This window comes from Crotalus tigris, unplaced genomic scaffold (genome assembly GCF_016545835.1).
Source record: "Crotalus tigris isolate CLP2741 ecotype Arizona unplaced genomic scaffold, ASM1654583v1 scf7180000017638.2057652, whole genome shotgun sequence".
In the NCBI taxonomy this organism is placed as follows: Eukaryota; Metazoa; Chordata; class Lepidosauria; order Squamata; family Viperidae; genus Crotalus; species Crotalus tigris.
In genome coordinates, this window is record NW_024096531.1 from 1,862,783 (window position 1) to 1,876,379 (window position 13,597).

The 13,597-nt window shown below is 37.1% G+C and overlaps 1 protein-coding gene across 3 annotated transcripts in view; it reads right to left on the reverse strand.

Annotated features, from left to right (window-relative positions):
- The window catches only part of JADE2 (jade family PHD finger 2), a 227,688-nt gene that overhangs the window by 156,451 nt on the left and 57,640 nt on the right, over nucleotides 1-13,597 (reverse strand). The window lies entirely within an intron of this gene.

The following is a 13,597-nucleotide window of genomic DNA, read 5'->3' on the forward strand; positions in this document are numbered from 1 at the left end:
GCTGATCAGCGCTTCTTCTGGGCTCAGCAGAAGCGGCAGGATCAGCGCCAAGCTCCAGCTGGAGCCTGGCACTGATCCTGGCACTTCCGTTGAGCCCTGACAGCCTGCAGCTCCAGCCATCTCTCGCTCAGGCTTATGCGGTGCTGCCACCGGTTGAGCTTATTCCCCTCCCCCACTACCACTTTTCTAGGATGGTCGCGTATCACCTGCCAGGTACCAATGTACCACAGGTGGTACCCGTAACACTGGTTGAAAAGCCCTGCTCTATAAGCTCCCAGGATCAATTCAAAGTGCTAGTGATCATTTATAAAGCATTTCATATAGCACAGAATCAGGATATTTTTGGACCATCTATAATTCGTTTGTCCCATGAGGCCCTGCATACTTTGGATCCTTTCAAAGAAAAGATGTCACCCACAGAGATTCAAGATCTTCTCTGTTGCAGTGCCTGCACTGTGTAACATTGCTTCCATGGTTTGGATGGCTTCAACTCTATTGACCTTCCATAAGGTCCTGAAAACATAGTTTTTTTTCTGGTCATAGGATCAGAATGTGGGATGAGCCTATCCAGAATGAAAAGTCTTTGATGGAATATATATTGCTTCATCTCAGCCATTCTATTATTCTGAATAATTTTATTCCAGATGTTTTATTTTTTTAATGGGAGATTAAACACTTTTACAAATGGTAAATTTCACAGAGTTGCTTTGCAAATTGGACAACCATATAAAGTAAATTAAATAAAAAATATATAACCAACACATGTACTGTATGGCCTTGGCCAGCAAATCCTTCTGCAAAGAAAATCAAAATAAATATTTGACAGAAGATGAATACTAAGAAATCAACTTTTTATCTGAAATTGCCAACCATGAAAATATTACCATTCTTGATACCTCTGTGAAAAACTAACACTAGTAATTTGTGATACTCACAGGCTATCATTCTGTATCATTGATTCAGACCCATGTTATAAATTCATACATGTCTTGCCTTTAGCATTAACAGTAGATAAACAGATAAAACAATACCACTTTCCAGCTTTGATATGTAATTCAACATTCACCCTTCACACTAAAATCTGTCCTAAGAAACATCAGGGAAACTCTGTATTTCAGATATCAGCGTTGCTCAAAGATCCATTTGATAAAATCTTTTCATTTTCCATTCACCTGATATCAGATTAAAAGTAAAGTTGGCCAGAAATCAAATTCTCCTGTGGCTCTACCCTCCCAGTAATTAGAGATTATAAAAACTATTTTGTTTGTTAGAATGCATTTGTTTCCAGCTTACTTGTATCAGTTGATATGGAAAAGGAAATGATGACTGTTAAATTCAAAGAAAGTTACTGATTTTGTTAATAATACCAGACTGTCTCAAAGGATTGTCAAACTAAGCAAAACTGCTATGGTGCTTGTTTTTAATTTTGCCCTCAGCTACTTTTAAACAGGAGAATTTTGGAATAGCCTTGATATTTTGGACAACAGCACCCATTATGTTCAGTCAGCATGGCAATGGTTGCTATGGATGATGGAGCTTCGGTGCTGCAAAAAACATCTAAAAATGATCATCTTGGGAAAGGATGATCTTGGAACAAACTATGCAATAATTCAATCCTAATTCAACTTGCCTCTTTATAAAAGGCCAATATTTCTTTTTAGACATGTTAACTAAACCTTTCAGGGTCATGCTTAACACTGTTTTTAACAGCAGATCAGGCACATTTGCATAAATTTGCTTAATACAAATACTTTTCCCGATATTGACCATCCCCATAAAAGAACAATCTGACATTGATATAGACTTGGCAATGCTCACACTAAGCTCATTTATATACTGGAACAATAGTTTATACTTGGTTTATGCTTTTTGCAAAAAGTAATTAAATATGTCGGTATTTATCAGCCAAAAACCTATACTGAAGCCACCGGGATTGCTCCAAAGTGTAATGCTCATCTTTTCTTGTTAATCTACCCCAAAGACAAGAGAAAACTCTTGCAGTTTAGATTATTTAAATGATTGGTCATATTGCAACACGAGTTAATGAATACTTGAAACATTTAATTTGGTGGTTTGCATTTTATAGAACCAAACAAATAATAACAACAACAATAATAATAATATCATCCTTGTATTCTTGTTCTAATATTCACTGTAAATCAGTGGTAGTCAACCTGGTCCTTACCGCCCACTAGTGGGCGTTCCAGCTTTTATGGTGGGCAGTAGGGTTTTTGTCCGATACTGAAGCACTTTCCTTTTTTTTAATTTAATTGACTTTTTAAAAATTTTTCATAGCATTATTTAAAAACATTTTCATTAGGTTTTCATAAAATTCCCCATGACTATTTAAATTTCTGAAAATCTACTATTTATATCGCCCGCGCATAAGTTTAGTTCATGTTATGTAAGTGAAACTAAATGGCACTATAGTGCGACCACAAACAAAAGAGCCTCATCTCAGAATAGCTCACGCATCTCCCCCCACACCACCCAGCTGTAACAGACAAGCAGAGCTGGTAGCCAGCGCCCCCAAACCTAATCCACGATGCGCGAGAGGCATGAACAGACGATACACGGTGCAGGATCTTTTGTTTGCGGTCGCACTGGTCAGTATACAGTTAGATTTGTGAGAGTGAGCACGTGCCTACAGCTTCAAACAAAATATTGTGAGTCCGTGTCTCAAAGAAATACGCTTGTGGCTATTTGCCAGAGTATCTGAAGATGGGTTTCATAGAATCTGTTGTAAATAAACAACATCTAATGTGTTCATTGTATCATAAAACATTATCCATTGAAGCAATGAAGCCAAGTCAATTGCGAGAACATCTTTCTACAAAGCATCCAAATGATAAGGACAAGCCCATTGAATATTTTCAGGAAATATATAAAAAATTTCAAAATCGTTCAACAATCGTTGCATCATTTAAGAAACAACATGCAGTGAATGAAGATGGATTAATTGCCGCTTATCGCATTTCACAATTAATTGCAAAAAGTGGTAAAAGCTATAATATTGGAGAAACTGTAATAATACCCTCTATAAAAGAATTTATCTCAACAGTAATGCATCAGGATATACCTGAAATTTTAAAAATGTTGCCCCTAAGCGATAGCACAGTAAAGCGACGAATTGAAGAAATGCCAGTTAATGTTGAAAAAAACTGATAAGTATTCTCCAAAACTCTTCATTTTCCATGCAATTGGATGTCTACCATTGCAGATAATAATGCTTTATTGATGGCATATGTATGTTATTTTGATGAAAACAATACATTACGAGAAGAAATGCTATTCGCAATAAATCTCATTACAGATACAAGAGGATTATCTATATTTAAAACTGTGAAATCATACTTTACAAAAAATAATATTCCTTTGAATAATATTGTTGCATGCGCTACTGATGAGCACCATCAATGGTAGGTCGCTATCATGGAATTATTACTTATTTGAAGGAAGAAGTGCCAAATGTTTTATACATTCATTATGTGGTGCACAGACAACATCTTGTAGGAAAATATCTAAGTACAAGTCTCCATTCATCATTAACTATAATAATTCGAGCCATAAACAAGATCAAATCCAATGCAAAAAATGATAGAATGTTTCGACAGCTTTGCCAGGACAATAATGAAGATTTTATTACATTACTTTTGCACACAGAAGTTCAGTGGCTGTCAAAGAGTACATCTTTGGCTCGTTTTGTAGCATATGATAGTGTCATACAATTTTTTGAAAGTAATAATGAGACCAATCTGTGTCAACAGTTAAAAACAGTAAAGAATGATGCCTTTTATTTGGCAAATATTTTCAAGAGATTTCATGATGTCAATTTGCAGCTTCAAGGAGCTAATAAAACTCTTATAGGTTGCCAAAGTATTGTGTCATTATTTATTGACAACTTGAACTACTTCATTATAATCTATTGAAGAGAGAATTTCTTCAGTTTCCTGAATTATCATCTATAAAAGATGATGTAACTCCAGAGGATATTGACAGATTCAGTAGCCACCTCAATGAACTTAAATTAGACATGGAAAAACGATTTGAAGATATCTTGAAATTGAAGGTGTATGACTGGATGAAAAATCCTTTTACCGCAAATATTGAAGAGGCTGATACAACTTGCCAAGAAGAACTGTTAGACATTAGATATGATGAAGAAACTAAACATAAATTCGATAGTGGTGGATATGAAAACCTATGGCAAAGTAAAAAAAATGCCTGTCTTATATCCAAATATGTGGAAAACGATATTCAGTTTATTGATACCTCTCCCTACCTCATATCTTATGGAATCAGGCTTTAGTGCTATTAATCATATTATGACCAAAGAAAGAAACTGCCTGAATACTTCCGAAAGAGGAGACCTTCATTTGTTCCTTACAAAAATTGAGCCAGATATCCAGTATTTAGTTTCGCAGCATCAGCCTCAGGGATCTCATTAATAATTTAATTAATTAAATGTAATTTCATCTGACTTCATGCTTCTATGTATGCAAAGTATAAATAAAAAGATAGATTTAACTACAGTAAGTTGTTTTATAAAGATTTATTCTGCCAAACTTAGCAAAAGTCCGACATAAAGTATTTGGTAAGTAATTATTATTATATGCTTTAACTTGCTGTAACTCTGCTTTATAAATTTTATAAAGTAAAGTTACTACCCTACTTTATAAATCACCATTACTGTGGAACCGGTGGGCAGTTAGAAAATTTTACTACTAACAGAGATACAAAAGTGGGCGGTAGGTATAAAAAGGTTGACTACCCCTGCTATAAATCTTCTACTGACTTCTATCATTCTGGGTGTTAGTGCATTAGATATATCTCAGACTGTGAGTTTTAGTCCTGCCTTAGTCATGAAAGCTGATTGGGTCACTCTTTCTCAGTCCAATTCACCTCACAGAGTTGTTGTTTTGGGGAAAACTGGAGGATGAAGGAATATTAAGTATGTGCGCCGCCTTGAGTTACAGAATAGCATAAACTTGTTTGGAATAACACTGTGTTTTAGTTGTGCTTCTGGCATATTGCCTGCCTACCCCGAGTGGATGTCCTTCACCCAACTGAGCAGTAATACCCTTATCATTAGCAGGGAATGTTGCACATGGCACAGGTGCAGCTAAAAATGTTGGGTGTAGTTTATACTTTCTCTATATTATTAAACAGTAAATGTGAAAACCTTAATAAACTAAGGCCATGATGGCAGCAAAGGTTAATGATTATGGGTCCATCTGTGATGCCCACAGCATATGGAAGATTGAGGTTTGGAATAAAACAGTAGTAATGGGCATGAATTAATAAATTAAGCAAAACAAGAAAAAGAGATATATGTCTGTGAAACTAAGATAAAGGGGAGGCATGTAATATACCTATGCGACAATGATGTGATCTTGTTGAGTGAAGCTGATGAATATGTACAGGGAAGTTAAGACTTAGGATTAATTATGGGTCCTGTATTAAAAGTGTTGCAAGATATGGTTCCATTCAACTATATGAATGGAAAGATGACATAAGAGGTTGTGGAAGCGGAATGAAAACAGTGCAAAGAATTAGGTTAAAGGGAATTATACAGAAACTTGTGTAATTATGGTAATAGGAAGTTTGAAAATGGATGTTTAGTGGAATAATGAAGTGAAAATAGGTGGTAAAATAATAAAAAGATTGTTAAAAATTATGAAAGAATATTTCTTATAAAGAAAAGGATAGTTATAAAGCAAGTAGTGAATATAACAAGAAACAATAGTGATTTAAAAAGGCAGTGAAAATGCAGAGTGATTTTTGAGAGAAGTAAAAAGAACTGTTTTGAAAATGAGTGAAGAAGGTAAAGACAAGAAGCTCCATTAAAAATAATAAAAACATAAATAAAACTGATCAAATAATTTGGGATGGAACTAAAGTAAGAGAATCCCAGAAGAGATTTGTATTGGAATAATAATGGTATGTTCAAAAGTACAACTGAATCAAATGCTAGCCATAAAAAAAGTGATGAAAAGGAAGTGATTAATTGTTGTATATTTCCAGCTGGCATTGTTTATTTTGATTTTAGTATCTTTGTTCATTGGTTTATTATACATTGCCCAGAGTCACACTGATTGAGTTGGATAACTTATAAATGCTTTAAATTAAGCAAACCAACGAACCAGAATATGTATTGTGACAAGAAGCAAAAAGGCCCAAGGCCTATAAAGAATTGATGATGCACCAGAGAAGACTTTGAAATCTTCACCAGTAATGAATTCTTACTGTCTATCCTAACAATGTTATACAATAAAGTCAGAGTTTACAAATAGGTTAACATGGTTCTCTCCTCCCATCCCTTAGGTATGCGTCTAGTTTTTCCAGTTTTACAGCAACGCCTATAATTAATCCTTTCTCACAGTCTTTCATAATAAGCATCACCTTTGATATAGGTAATGATTATGTAACCTTTGTTTTCTCATCTTCCCCATTTATACTGATGGAGGTAACCCAAAGAGCATCTTAGCTGAAAGGTGGAATCAGAACACTCTAGCAAAGAAAGAGGATCTACTTCATCACCTACTGTACTAAGGAAACTACTGCCATATATGATATTTCAACTTCAGAACTGCAGAATACAACTTATAAAAGAGATCAAGGTCTACCTAATCTTCATAGCAACCATACCAGAATTCAGTGGTTTCTTGTTACTATGATCTAATCAGCGGCCACCAATCTTATTGAGCACCAGGAACCAGTTACATGAAGAGAGGTTTTTCTGTGGACTGGAGGGGGCGTGGTTTCATGTGCTGCCTGCATCCTGTGGATAGCGCTTCACTTGTTTGCGAGGCCACGTTTCTGGCATATCACGAACCGGTGCTGGTCTGTGGACTGGGGGTTGGGCACCCCTGATCCAGATAATTATGCTAACTCTTTTAACCCCTGCAGTGACTGATCCTGGAAACAGATGCAATCAATTTTAATAGGAAATTCTCAAAAGGTATGTATTGTCACCTATATCATAGACTTACTACTTGATTTAGGGAACCTGACATCTCTCACCCCGATATCTGCATATCTGCTGCATTCTAGGAAGGAAGCAGAAGTCATCACAAGCAGCAGAAGAGTTAAACTATATCTGATCAGCTACAACGAGCATTTTTTTTATTGTCTTCCATACCATATAGGACACATCATGTTCTTTCAGTTACCTGCCCTACCTACCTCTTCTCCTAGAACACAAAATACACCTCATCTATATTTCTGAAAGCAAAGACTGGTGAACTGGAGGCCAGAGTTTAATCCCTACACTTCAATCATCACAGTGAAGATTTCTTGAATAGGTATATGCTGTTTTTCACCAGAAACAGGAGAGCTTACAACCTATCCAAAGGATGAGAATGAAGGCAGTTGGCAATACATCACCATCAGAACCTAAATTATCACAAAATGAATTATTTCCCAGATCACAGCAACCAATTACAACCATGAAACCCCAAGAGAGCTTCTACAAACATGACACAACTACGGACTCTAACAATTGGTTCTATTGTCTGATCCAAGTGAAATCATTCAATCACCAATAAGCAGAAAAAAAAGAGTGATTTGTATGCAGCTTCAGCTTGAAAGCCACAGAAATTCCCATCTGTCCTCCATCTTCGTTAACATGTATGCTATCTCCCAGGAGCACAAATCTGAGATATGATGTAAAAACTGATCAGCCTTATCATACCCACTGATTATACAAACTTCCTATTCTTCCAATGGGCACAAATTACATTGTAGAGCATGTTATCTAGAAGGAGGGTGGTGAAAGATCTCTGGGCTGGGTTGGTGTCAATATTTTCTGTTGAAGACAAAAGGCCAGCAAAAGAAAGAAAGGGTTTTTTGGTGAACTCTTCAGTGCAACATTCCTACAATCAATATACAGGTTTTATTTTTTTCAACACTGGTATAAACATCAAGGAGAAAGAGCTGTTTGCAAAAGTGGAATTAATTTCTAAGGAGAGACACTATGTATCTGGGTAACAAGTAACTAACCTGATCAGGATGGCTTTAAACTAGAATACAAGGAGGTAGGAGTTGTAAAATCACTGGTGAATAATGAATTAGCAAGTAATGGTTTGAATAGAGCAACAAAGCAAAATGTTTTGGAAATTACTAGTTTGAAACAAAGGACGCGCAGGCATAAAGGAAAGAGGAGGGAGTTCAACCATTATTTTAAGTTTATCTTCACTGATACACAAATTAAGAATAATATGTTAGATTAGCTGAGTGCCATGAGGCATAAATGCAACCATGATTTAGTAGATATTACAGAAACATAGTGGGATGACACTCAATTATGGAATATTGGACTTGCTTCAGATGAAGTGGCAACACAACAGGAGATAGCATATTCTACCAGGAATAAACTTACTTATACAGAGGTTTACTAGATTTGTGGTTAACACAAGTGTTGAAAGAATCTGATAAGATAAAGGCCAAGCTGACAGAAGGGGTATCTTGCTAGGTATCTGCTACAGGCCATTAACCAATTAAAATAGCAGATGAATATTTATTAAAGCAGATAACTGAAGCCTGAAAAAGCTATGAAACTAATCTTGAGCCAAGATTAGTGAGAAAGGCAAAATCAGCAAGAATGTTTCTTCAAATATGTCAGGAAAAGAAAGAAAAATGAGACAATGGGATGCTATTTAATCCAAAAGGAGAAATCTTAACAAGTGACCAAGACAAAGCAGAGGAACTCAGCATCTACTTTGCCTTATCTTTACATCCAAAGGAAATGATGATTTAAGCAGCACAGACAGGGAAAAACTGAAACAGGGAAGAGTGCAGGTCAGCAAAGAAATGGTAAAAGATCTAGCTCAGTGTTTCTCAACCTTGTCAATTTTAAGGCATGTGGACTTCAACTCCCAGAATTCCACAGCCAGCATTGCTGGCTGTGGAATTCTGGGAGTTGAAGTCCACATGCCTTAAAATTGACAAGGTTGAGAAACACTGATTTCTAGCTAATCTGAATGCCTTCAAATTCCCAGGTCCCAAAGCTGTTGGAAGAGCTAACAAGTTCTGCTACATTAGAAGAAGTGCTGCATCAAACATGCATAAAGTCCTTATTATTCTCTATTCTCTGTTGAGACTACCTCTGGAGTATTGTGTAATGATTCCGTGTATCGCATTTCCAGAAGGATATGGACAGGTTACAATAGGTTAAAAAAAATGATATTAATCTGAGGACATGCTCTGAGGACATGTTGAAGGAATGTGGCATTTCGCATCTGGAGAAATGAAAAGAGAAATTCTGCATCAGTAGTTGAGGTAAACAGTGCAATAGGGAAGATAGTCAAGAGGTATTTTGCATTGTTATTCTGGGACAAGAAATAACGGATATTAAGCTACACCATTTATTTAATTTAGATATAAAGAAAACCTTCCTGATGGTATGAAGTGTATGACAGTGAAAAAGTCTACCTACAGAAGAAATGACTCTCCATCTCCGGTAGTTTTAATGAAAAGGAGTCACTACTTGAGCATAGTTCAATGGGTTTTCAGTGCACAGCAGAGGACTGGCATAGATGATTCCAGCGGTTCCTTCCAATTGCAAGACTTTATGAAGAAGATAAAATAATGCTATTCTGCTTCATAGATTTATACGAATTTCCACCAAATGGCTTGGATCTTAATTTTCATCGCAGAAACAGAACAAATTTAGCTGAACTAGAATAAAGGATTTGAATCCGTGCACACTCATACGTGCACATCAAAAATCTGCATCTGCAAATTCAAAAACTTTTGGGAATGATGTCTAACATGACAAGAAGCATTCCACAAATGCTTCCTTTACTAAGGGAACCCTATTTGAATGTGCTGCTAAACTGCAATTACTTGTTAGGTAATTTCATTAATTAGGTAATTGGAGAATTTCTAAAAATTAAAAAAATAAGGATAAATATTCTTTCTACTATATTTGCCAATATTAGAAAAAAAACCCACTGTGTATGCATTTATAACATGCTCTTGCATGATCTACAGCAATAAGTAAGCCACCAAGAATCACTTGTTTGAAATGGGTGGCTACAGGAATGAAGGAGTGAAAAACAAACAAACAAGTGCATTTAAAGTAGTGGTTTTTTTAAGTTCAGCATGAAGAAGCAGTTCTTTCTATGAATTACAAAATAAATGTCCTCAGCCTGCATTATTAAAGAACAGCAATAATTTTATGTTCTTTTGCTCTGCAGTTTCTGGAACATGATTCTAAGAAGTTGTATTTCCTAGAGACGTGAAGCCTGACACCTCAGATGACCAAAGGAAACTGTTGCCCAACCTTGAGGAGTTAAAAGAGCCAAACTCTTTCTCCTTCATCCTGTGATGAGTGATTCATCTCATCTCCCTGGAGGCTTGTGTTGGATGTTTTATGCGTCATATGCTTGCAAGAAGCCTGGAAAAACGCATATAACTAACCATCCTCTTAAAACGAACTGCTCATGGCAGGGATAGTACAAAGCATTACTGCTGACTTGGGTTGAAACGTGCACATTTTCTCACTTTATTTACTGCAGCTGACTTTGATATGCATACATTATGTCATAAACCACTTAAACCAAAGTTGGTGCATAGCAGACTCTTTTTCAATTTTGGCCTATTTCTGAAATTGTCAGAAAAATGCAGATTAGATGTGCATTTAAAGAGTGCCTGTAACTGAGCCCAGATTTGCAGTCATAATTCATGGTAGTTGTTAAGTAGGCCACCTGATTCTTATGACCTGCTGTCATTAAGCCAACACCACAGTTGTTAAGCGAACACTTCAGTCATTAAGCAAACACTGCAGTTGTTAAATGAACTCATCTTTTTCTATGGCCACTTTTTGTCAGAGCGCAAAAGTAAACACTGAAAATTGTATTCATGTGACCATGGATCATTCCAAATGTCTACAAAATCGAGCTGGTTGCCAAGCACTCAAAATGTGATCGTGTGACTGGTGTGTGTGTTTGTGCTTGTGTGATCATCAGAACCTCTGGCCTAGGCCTGCTGTAACCTTAACCAGTCATTAGGTGACTGGTCATTAAGTGAGGACTACCTGTAGTCTTAAAGATATTTTTCTTTTTAAAAAATGTTTGTGATGTGTTGCTGTAATGAGTAAAACTGCCCTTAGACCAGTGTTTCCCAAACTTGACAATTTTAAGGCATGTGGACTTCAACTCCCAGAATTCCACAGCCACCGTTGCTGGCTGTGGAATTCTGGGAGTTGAAGTCCTCATGCCTTAAAATTGTCAAGTTTGGGAAACACTGCCTTAGACCAATCTTCCCCAGTCTATATATGCCTCAGACTTGGTTGGAGATCAGTGATCTCGGAAAACACCTTCGCTGAAGCAGCACCTGCCCCTTGGAACAAGGTTTCCCCTGAGATCCAGATGTCCCCACTCTGCTGTTATTTAAAACGAAGAGAAGGACCAGGGGGGACATGATAGCAGTGTTCCAATATCTCAGAGGCTGCCACAAAGAAAAGGGAATCAAGTTATTATCCAAAGCATCTGAAGGCAGGACAAGAAGCAACGGATGGAACTAATCAAGGAGAGAAGCAACGTAGAACTAAGGAGAAACTTCCTGACAGTTAGAACAATTAACCAGTGGAACACCCTGCCTCCAGAAGTGGTGAATGCTCCAACACTGGAAGTTTTTAAGAAGAAACTGGATAGCCATTTGTCTGAAATGGTATAGGGTTTGCTGCCTAAGCAGGGGATTGGACTAGATGACCTTCAAGGTCCCTTCCAACTTTATTATTATTGTTGTTGTTGTTATTCGTTCTTCAGCCAAACCTTTGTTAAAGGAGAGTGTGACCTCTCACTTCATCATGCTTGCCACCGTTGATCTTTTTTGTGATTTGTTTGAGTGATGTGAGCCACTTAAGCACTGGGCATTGGGTGGAATTGAAGTTTAATAAATTATTATTACTGCTATTACTGGACAAACAGAACCTGAAACCTGCTGAAATGCTCAGAATGGGCAGATACTGTAGGAGAAATGACACCAAACTGATTTTTAGAAGGCTGAAATAATGTCAGCTACTATTGCTTGAATGATGCAACAGTACTTCCAAAAATGCCTCCAATTTGAAAACGATGAGGAGGCATTTGAAATCTACTTCAGGCAACCAAATATCTTGGGCTAGCACTACATGTTTGGGCATCTGGAGATAATTTCACAGCCTGGAAGAGGATGGCAACCACAACAGCCTTTCTTCCCTATAATCTTCCCCACTTCCCAATCCTTATATAGTTTCAGAAGGCAAAAGTATCTTTCCCAAATTTTCAACCTCAATTTTTAAGCGGATACTTGAATTGTCATTGTTGCATCCTGCTCTGAGAACTGTCTGTTTACTGCAGAAGGGCAGCTTGATAAATTTTAAGATATAGGAGAAGGGATGATAGAATCTGAGGTAAGAGAGAAAAGGGGGCTCACCCTAGAATTCCTACGTAGCCAAAAGAGAGACAAGAACAACCCCATCCCCTTGAGTGCCACTGACCCTTCTCTAACTCTTACCAGGGCTGGTCTTAGTTGGGAAGATTCCAGTGCATAGGTTCTTAGCAGTAAATTAGTTTAATTGAGCCTTTACATGTAGGTCTTCCTTACCTGACATAAACTAATAAAATACAAGGGAAAGCAAATATATTTTGTGGTAAAGTGCACAATAGCTCTAAACTGGGGTCTGGGAAGGATGTTCATCAAGATACTGTAGTCAAATGGTGAATGGAGCTCAGAGACATAGAAGCTGCTGTGAAAGCTCCTTCTATAATGTCAGTTCCCTCAGATACATTTTAAAGACCTCTACTTAAACAGCAATAGCAATAATACTTAGATTTATATATTGCTTCATAGCGGTTTACAGAGTAAACATATATCTCCCAACAATCTGGTTCCTCATTTTACCAACCTCGGAAGGATGAAAATCTTGAGCCAGTCAGGATCAAACTCCTCGCAGTCAACACTGCGGTACTATAAATGATTTTCTTTACATACCCCATTACTTCAACCTAGAAGTCTTCTGACTGCTTATAATCAGTCCAATAGATCTGCGGTCCCCTTTTGGGCATCAAGGACTAGTTTAATGGAAGACAATTTCTCCACAGGCTGGAGGGGGGATGGCTTCAGTTTTGCTCACCCACTGCTCACCTCCAGCTATGCAGTCCATTTCCTAATAGGCCATGGACCGATACCAATACATAGCCTGCAATAGATCATTCCACGTACCAAACGTTTTCTTAAAATAATTTAAATGCTGTGACAAATTCTGCATGAAGCCTGCAGTTACTTGTGCCAGATCTAGCTTTCTCCTTAGTGATTAATTAGAGAGGGAAAAGGCACTAGCCATCACCTCAGATTCCTTATGCTAGTTAGATCTTACAATAATTGAAGTCTAGCACAAGAACAAGAAGTTGGAAGGAAAGTTCAAAGGCAAGACTGCAAACTTGAGATGCAAACCTATCTGTGTAATTTTAAAATGGCTTAAGGGGAAAAATAGGCACATGACGAATCATTTTAATTATACGAAATTTAATTTAAATTGAATCAAATTTACTTCCCCTATTTACTTTCTTTGTTCTGCACCCATGCACTTGTTAGAGTGCAGTTTATAACT